Below are 9,514 nucleotides of genomic sequence, written 5' to 3'. Positions count from 1 at the left end.
TGTGTGTGTGTGTATGTTCATCTGTAGTTTGTCATTTTGGATCTGAGAACAGTTTGCAGTTCCATACACTCACCCACTTTTAGTAAGAACTAGTATATTACAACTCATTGGCTAACAGTCTTGTTTTGTACAGTTGTTGCTAATTACTGCAGATCCGAAGACAATCGGAAACACTGTGATGGGAACTCCAAAACATTCATACAAACACAAACAAAGCAATGAACAGAGAATATTTTTACTGTTTTTTATTTAGCAAGAAATTGACTTTATAAAATCTCTCTTCGGCTTTCAAGAGAAGTCCTATAGGCTTTCCCTGCCTCTCTCCTACCCCAAGGAATTTTTACTATTTCCTCTTTCGTACCACATCACATAATCATCTTGTTGGTTTTTTCCACCCACAGTTTTAGTGGTGATTGTTGCAAAATACTCCCACCAATCTCGTGCTTTTAGAAATAAGATTTTATCGTTTTTAAGTTTACACAACACAGCTCAGTTGCTTATCCCGGATTTTGTGTGTGTGTGTGTGTGTGTGTGTGTGTGGAGAGAGAGAAAGTGAGTTTGCTGCGTATGTGTGTGTGCATATGCGCACACGTGCGTGCATGCGTCATGGTGGCACCGGTGTTGTGTATCCATCCCAGTGAGTAAGATATGAAACACTTCAGCATTTAGTTACTGCAATTCTACAGCTTTAGTTTGTTGAGTTTACACAGGATTCAGGAAGGAAAGAGGACTACTAAATTAGGCCAAATTGTAGGGCTATGATTGGTTTAATTCAAAATATCTTAATTTAGAACACACAATGAAGCATTCAGACCACTTTAAGTGTATTTAGTATAAAAACCATGGGGTCAGGGGGACTAGAGAGATGGCTCTTCCAAGGTTCCGCTCTCAACACCTATACTAGGTGGTTGGTTCACAACTACCTCTAGTACTAAGGGATCTGTCCTTGTTCTGGCTTCCAGGGGACTCCATACATGCAGTGCCCATGCGTACCTATTACATACACATAGATGAGGTTTTTTTTTTTAAATAAACATGGGCCAGATACTAAAAATATTTTTTAAATACAAGATACCAGGAACTAAAATTAATACAATCTGAATCACATAGAAATTATGGTATACCAGAACCCTTAGAAATGAAAACGTTTAACAATTTCTAGTTTAGACTATTATTTCTCACTCGGGAGGCAGAGGCAGGCGGATCTCTGTGAGTTCGAGACCAGCCTGGTCTACAAGAGCTAGTTCCAGGACAGGCTCCAAAACCACAGAGAAACCCTGTCTCGAAAAACCAAAAAAAAAAAAAAAAAAAAAAAAGACTATTATTTCTTATTAATGATTATGTTAGCTTGCGCTACTTAATTTGAGAACATTGAGTCTCAAGAGGAGAACTCCCTGGCTTCCATCTAAAATAGTGGCCTTTTCTCAACGATGGTTATTTAAACTGCATATTCATAAAGTGGCAATGTTTCCTACATTTAATCTGTAAATAACAAAGAGAATAACTCAGTGAAGAACAAGTTAAGGAAAGTCATTCCTTTTGCTGATAAAAATTGAACGTCTCAAATTTTTTCTATTAAAAGCACTTTGTACATTTAATAGTTTTTTAACATAAGATCTATAGGTGATGTATTTCTCTGTGTGTTAGATATCAAACAGCCCTCTGAATTTGACTTCTATGTTTTGTGTTTTTCAAACTACCATATGCTTACAGAAATTTACTAAAAAGCTGTTCCAGAAAATGCTATGTAGCATGGCCAAGTAGCTAGACGCATTGCTGAGCTTCTGCAGGTGTTCTCATACGGGCTTTGTTGTACCCTGGGCTGTAAGGGCTCTAACTGTGGCTACTGATAAAATTACATAGATGTCGTATTGCTTGATTAGCCTTATGCATTTCTGATATTTTTTGCTCTCATATTTCAGAGGAGAAAATATATGTGAAGATATTTTGAGATACTGTAAAGCGACAAATAGTTATATATTTCTGTATGGTGGAGATGTTTCTGACATTAAAGGTTATTGTATCGTTCTGCATTTTTGAGCTTATTCTCACAGGAAATTCTAAATAATCATGGTAGACCTAAAACAAATCTATGTGCTTCCTCTAAATGAAGTCTAGTTGTTGACTTCTAAAATTATAGTGTATAGTTTTATTTTGTTTTAGGTTTTGAGACTATATTTTTTTCAGTTTTAAAGGAGAGAAGGTGTATAACTCTAGAGTTACTAAGAAGGTTCTCAGGGTTTTTCTTTTCTCTCTCTCTCTCTCTCTCTCTCTCTCTCTCTCTCTCTCTTTCTCGGCGTTACATATATAAATACATGAAGATGTAATAAAAACTGTCACAGCCGTGATGCTTTATACCACGCCCTTCTCATTTGCACAGTTTACTGGAAATGAAGGTAGGATGGGGTAAGAAGAAACCATTTTGGTAAATAAACCTACATGCTAAATGGTTAAAAAACAAAATAAAATAAAGAATATTTGGTGGTTAATTGTTTTAAAATCAAAGTTTTCCATTTATGATAAAGTGATGGAGTTGAGCAAATTTAAAACTATTCTCTAGCTGCCTCTAAAATCTGTGTTACATAACACAAGAAGAGCATTTAAAAAAATCTAATTTATAATTGCATCCCTAGGCCTTTAAGTGCTATCTAGAATAAGATCCCTTGTTGTAGGAATGGTGGTGAATAGTTGTTCTTCTGTTTTTCTATTTTTTGCCTTTCTGTTTGTGTGTATGTGCGTGTGTGCATGTGTGCGTGCGTGCGTGTGTGTGTGTGTGTGTGTGTGTGTTTGAGGATGAGCTGAAATTTGACATGCTAGAATCATTCAAGGCAGGGGTAGTTTTAGAGGAAGGTGACTGGAGTGAGTGTTGGACCTAGAAACCTAGCCATGTACATCTGCTCATCTCTTTGAGCATTGCGTTTGTAGTGTTTGTTGCAGATTGGTGTGGGAAATCTCTAGGGCGACAGCGAGTAGAACCCTGCCTCCCCCATTGTTCTAGTGCGCCAACCCACCCAGCAGATTGTGTTTCAGGAACAGGCTGCTTTGAGAAAGTTAATAATATAGCTCTCATATGAATGCCTAGAGGTTTCAGATGTGCCTTAATGAACGTAAATTGTTCTCTTTCAGAAGTTTGCATTACTATGCCATTGTAAACTCTTGACTTGGGGAACATCCCAAACCATGAGTATAAGTCGTGTTAATAAAACTGAAGTTGGTGCTTTATCATTTTGGAGAAATTGCCATTGAATGACAAGAGCACCAATTCTTAAAGTATATTCACTGCAGTATTCAACAATATGTCATCTTTGCCCAAAGGGTTCAGAGGGGCAAAGATTCGCCTATTGTTGTGTTTCCCAATTCCTTGACATGCTGGCTCATTGAAACAGTCTTTGGTTACTGCAAACCATGGTGATCTGTTTTACTTTTCTGTTCTTGCATTCAGATGGCCACATAAAATGGAATGTTATTAGAGAAATTATTCAAGTCTCTGTTCTAGCAGTTGTTTTGAGGAATCTGAAATTCATTTGAAAAACTTTCATGTTACTTTCTTAGTAGACACTTTTTTTTTTTTTTTCCGAGACAGGGTTTCTCCGTAGCTTTTGGTTCCTGTCCTGGAACTAGCTCTTGTAGACCAGGCTGGCCTCGAACTCACAGAGATCAGCCTGCCTCTGCCTCCCGAGTGCTGGGATTAAAGGCGTGCACCACCACCGCCCGGCTAGTAGACACGTTTTAAAGGCTTGTTCCTGCTTCCTTTCCTATAGATTAGAGAAAGTATTCGGTGTCATCTGCCAATTCTTTTGTGAATTTTTTCTTTTTTTCTTTTTCCTTTGAATTAAAGTTTTCATGTGGAAAATCTTGTGATGGACTTGTGTGGTGACCCTAACCCTGGCTGACTGAGAATGGGGTTCAGAGGAGAGCTGGTTAAGGATGTGAGCATCTTGGAAGGCATAGCAAACCCCTTTCTGTGTGCATTGGGAGGATCTTCACAGGTGTATGTGACTCATGAATCTGTTGGACCTGTGCCCTCTGCTGCCCAGCCATGAGAGGCCTGCTTGGGCCTCGTGCCCAATTGCAACGGATGTTGTTTTTCACAGAATATTTGATGTAATTTATTTGCTCCCACTTTATAGCAGTTTAGAAATTTATGCGCAAATGGGCATCCACTCTGTAAGTTAGTTCTGTTGTTACATCTATCCTGGGAGACACTAAAATATCACCTTTCACCTTGGTTCTTCAATCAAATTTCTTTGGAGCTGTTCTCCCATAGACTTACTGTATTAGCCAGGATTCTCTAGAGGCACAGAGCTTATAGAATGCATACATACAGACACATGCATACTTATATATTCTTTTTGTTTTGTTTTTCGAGTCAGGGATTTTCTGTAGCTTTGGAGCCTGTTCTGGACCAGGCTGGTCTTGAACTCACAGAGATCCTCCTGTCTCTGCCTCCTACGTGCTGGGATTAAAGGCATGTGTTACCACTGCTCGGCTGTATACTCTTAGAACTTTTAGAATACATATATTCTGTTGGTAGACAATGTTTGCCCAGGAACAGAAAGTCCAAGAATCCTGCAGTCCATTCCATGAGGCTGGATTTCTCAACTGGTCTTCAGTATACACTAGATTCTGTAAGAACGGTGAAGGAATGGACTTGCAGGCAGGCCAAGAGCAAGCTTCCTCCTTCCATATCCTTCACAGGCTGCCAGCAGAAGGGGTGGCCAAGGTTAAAGGTGACTCTTCCCACCTCACAAGTTTTTTTAAGGAAAAAAAGTCCCTTACAGGTGTGATTGAAGCTTGGTGTCAGTTACTTGTTTTTCTAAAATACGCTTTAAATCGTGGCATCTTAATGATACATTATAAATGACGATAATTAAATATTTTTAATGAAGAAAGTTGTGAACTACAGGCAACTAACAAATGCCATGAGAGAAATAGTCTTCCCCAGAGAAGAGCATGGTTATTGATAATCCAGTATAGCCAGCACTGAGAACATGTGCATGTAGATCGCATATGGACAAGAAGATTGTATTTATAGTGTGTGTGTGTGTGTGTGTGTGTGTACACATATGTGTGTGTAACAGCAGGAAAAGAGGCCATGAATTTGAAGGAGGGCGAGCAAGAGGGTGGGCACATAGAAGGGTTTGGAGGAAGGAATGAAAAGGTCGAAATGGGAACATGGAAGGGTTTGGAGTGAAGGAAGGAAAAGAAAGGTAGAAATGGTGTAATTATTTACTTAAATGAAAAATTTTAAAACATTTTAAGGAGGTTATATTAGCTAGAGAAACCAGTTGTAGAAGACACTTTTAAGCCCAAGGAATGCTCAACTCCTGGGCTCACTGGCCAAAGGAGCATATTTTTAATGCTAACTGACATAGTTTTATGTGAAGAAAAGCAAAGCAAATGAAAACAAATATTAGAAGCTTCAAGAACATCCCCGAATCGAAGTTACTAGAAATGCCAGGATTTTCTGAAGCAAGTGAGGAATGGGTTAGAGACGCTGCTGGATATGTTATAAGAATCAGCTGGGCGTTCTCTGCCCAGGTGCTCAGCGATTGGTACGGAAGAAGACCCATTAATGTTCTCCATGAACTGTGAGCTCCACGTTGACACTCTCGGTTAGGCTAATGGAATTAACCAAGTGAGCAGTACCAAATTCAATTCTTTTTACGTGCAGGCAATCAGGGTTGTTGAGATGGCTTGAAGATAGGTCACAGATGGAGTTCCTGTCTCCCACACTGTCTGGTTGTCTGCATAGTTTATTCCATGGCCTTACAGCTAAGCATCGAGTGAGGACCAGAGAGACAGCTCCTTGGGTATAAAGGTGCTTGCCGCTAAGCCTGATAACCTAAGTTAGATCCCCGTAAACCACAAGATGGAAGGAGAAAGCGGACTTCTGCAGGTTTCCCTCCGGCCCCCACAAGTGCACAGTGGCACACAGGTGCACGCTCGCAGGTGCGTATGCGCACACACAGAGTAAATGGATATGATAAGAGAAATCACAAAGGGAAAAGCAAGTGAGAGCAAACGTTACATCCTTGGCTAACTTTTTAATTCTTCTTTTAAAAAGGCTTTTACTTGCTTCCTAATTGACATACTGGTCCATCCTTTATATTCCCTGAGGAGATTTAAAAAACAAAAAAAGGTAGTTGTTGGGTCTCTTGTATTTCCAGTATTTTGGGGAAATGGGTGTGATTCTTATAAAGATGTGGCGTTTCCTTGTCACCCAGCTCCCATCCTCAGGAGTCACTGGGCCTTCTCTGCACCTGCATTCCGCTCTAGCATGAACGACCCAATGCTTGCATGTTTGCTACTCCAAATACCATGTGTGTATGGTAGAGGTTGTAACCAGTTTCTGGATCTGTATGGTACTTGGAGATTCTTCTTTTGTAATTCTGTGACTGCCGAGCAGAGCTATGCCACACAAGTCTAAAGAGCAATCATTTCTGTTGCTAATTGCTGTATGTTGTTTCTAAAATAATATATTCAGGCTTCCTGTAGAGTTGCTATTTTCAATAACTATTGTGTTTAATAACTATTAAACCCTGTAAATTAATAAAAGCCAGTTGACCTGAGGGGACAATTTAGTATTGTGCTAGATTACACTGTGTTGATTTTGCATGATTAAAATATTTTTGAAGAGCTAGAAAAAAGACTTGCTGTTGTCCAATGGTTAAGTATTTTTTTTTAATGGTTAACATCTAAGATATCTCCTTTAACCTTCTAAAATCAATATTTTATTACGAAGGCTAAAATCTAACTGCTATGAAATTTTTAGTGTGAGATTTTATGTGCCAGAGCATATGTACACACACTTGAACATATATCTTGCTTTTCTTTTCATTTTTAATGCAAATTCAGAGAAGTTTCTGTGCAGGTTAAGGAGCATGAGCAGCTCATGGAGGTAACTTTTTTCATTTCGTCGGGGTAAAATTTGTAAGAAGTTAAATTTTTGTGTAAGAAAAATGTGGTCATGAGATACAAGTGAGGAAGGAGACTCTAGAGGTTCTCAAACTTCCCAGGGCTGCGACCCTTTAATACAGTTCCTCGTGTTATGGGGATACAATTATTTCATTGCTGCTTCCTAACTGTAATTTAGCAACTGTAATGAATAGTGATGTAAATGTCTGGTATGCAGGATATCTGATATGTGAGCCCCGTGGAAGGGTCATTGGACCCCCAAGGGTTCACAGGCTGAGATCCACTCCTCCAGAGTCACGGGGCAATATGAACGGGTAAAGGCGAGAGAAGGCAGAGTATCTGAACTTGGTCGCATTGACCTGTTTGGATGGGAAAATACGAGACTGAAGAACTAAGAACAACTTGTGCTAAGAGAACAAGGTCACCTTGTACACAGTGGAGAAGAGGACAGAAAAGCGGAGCAATCACAGCGGTGGCTGAGCAGGATGTTAACCACGGTCCTTTAGATGAGCCAGCAGAGAGGATGCACGTGTTCTAATGAAAGAACACAGAAGGGCTTTCTTTTGCCCGCAGACTGAAGGCAATGTAAGATCTAGTGCAAATGGATGCTCTCAGGCTAGCCAGGGATGGAGGATGAAACCCACCTCTCTCTCAGAGTGTAATATTTAATAGACCTTATTGAAAATAGTCACAGCGTTTTCTTCATTCTAAGCTCCCAGTGCACAGCACACAAGTGTACTAGTACTTTAGAAATAAAAGGGAATCCCCACCTGGATAACGTGCTGAGAGCAGTTTTGGATTTTGTGGGGGTGGCAGGGGTAGGAGGGCTGGGGGTGTAGGGGTGGATGGGGTGGGGTGTTGTTGATTTGGGGTCTCGGATGGTGACTAAATCATCACACCATTACAGAGGAAGCATGAGGATTATCTTGCCCCTCAGATTATCTTCATGAATATGTAGGATTAATTGGAACAATGTTTGAAAATAGGGCACGGAAGAGAAAGATTAGAACTACAAGGCTTGGCTTTGCTGGCTCAGGAGCACAAGGCTTACTCATTTTGCTGTAATAGTTGGCGTGTTCTATCTGGATAACACTGTTGTGTATTCAACAAAGAAACACGCGTGGAAATGCGTGGAAGGTGTATTAGGTAATTTTGCTGGGGTTGAGCTGGCTGATTTAACCCACCCTCAGCTTTGGAAAAGGAGGAGGTGCGTAAGCAGAACGGAAGGGGCAGAGCAGACGAGTCAAGTGGTATACTGTGATGCTTTATTCTTTTGGCTTTTTTGGGGGGGGGGCGTGCCACGCAGCTCCCAAATAAATCACACATGGAGGTTTATTTTTAGTTACGAATGCCCGGCCTTAGCTTGCCTTGCTACTTCTTACCAGCTTTTCTTAACCTTAAATTATCCCGACTACCTTTCGCCTCTGGGCTTTTCCCTTTTTTTTTTTTCTTTTGTGCTGTATCATCTTACATTCACTCTTATTCCTTGGCTGGCTAGGTGGCTGGGTGACAGGCAAGGAATCACAGCTTCACAGAGGCAAACAAATGGGGCATAAACAAAAGCAACACACCTTAAAATAATATTCCCCAGCAAAGCGAGCTCACACTGAGGGTCCTGAAAGCCTAGAAATGGGTGATATAACGGTTAGGAAAGAGAAGCTCAAGAAAAGTCCTAGAGGAGGGAAAAGGAAAGACAAACAGACGTTGCTTAACAGGCTGGGAAACTAGGTGGACGTGAGTAAGCACACCTCCATCATCGCTTAGAATTGGCCAAGTTTCTCAGTCTCTGGGCTCATGTGTGTGTGTGTGTGTGTGTGTGTGTGTGTTTTAGATTAGGGAGAATGTCAGTCTGGCTATGTATTCCAGGTAGTCCCTTAAAGGATTAGCTGCTGGGGTTCAGAGCAAATGAGGGTGCACAGCAGGAACTGGAGAACATTTATCTCAGCGGAAATCAGTGTAATCTCATCTATGCTAATCAGGTGGAGAAACCAAAACAAACACTGGAAAGTTTATTTATAATTCTAATGAACTCCATGGGGTATATAAAATCGATAGCTTATATCAGATGTGTTGATATAATCAGGCAGGAACTTTTCCCTTGTAAATATCCGGATCAGCTCCTGGTTGCTTCATCAATAACTGTTTGGAATGGCTCATAACCAGAGGGTGGTCTGGGCTTCTTTTGGGACACTGTTTGGTCCCTATTGAAAGCAGGACATTTGAATTTGTAACCCTCCCTCCAAGTGGATATTCACTTCACGTCCTAATGGAAGGCCTCTTAAAAGTTAAGTTTAAAACTAGGCATATAATCAAATCTCTGAGCAGGATGACTTAGCTGCCATTATTTTTATAAAATTAGAAGGTTGAATAATCGTGGCTGATATTAACACTTTGAAATTCTAAACTCTAGGCATCGGCATGCTGTGTATTAAAAGGGGGCATATGCAGCCTTTTCAACACCATTATGAAATAAATCTGATTGATTTGGATCGGAATGTACCATTTTCATTTCCTCTAGAAAACAAAAACCTTGATTTATTTCAGGCATTTGCCCTAATTTTCTTGTTTCTGTATTCGGAAATCTGAGGGGAAATCA

The sequence above is a fragment of the Microtus ochrogaster genome, linkage group LG2 (genome assembly GCF_000317375.1).
Source record: "Microtus ochrogaster isolate Prairie Vole_2 linkage group LG2, MicOch1.0, whole genome shotgun sequence".
NCBI classification, from domain to species: Eukaryota; Metazoa; Chordata; class Mammalia; order Rodentia; family Cricetidae; genus Microtus; species Microtus ochrogaster.
This window is presented reverse-complemented; position numbering follows the sequence as displayed.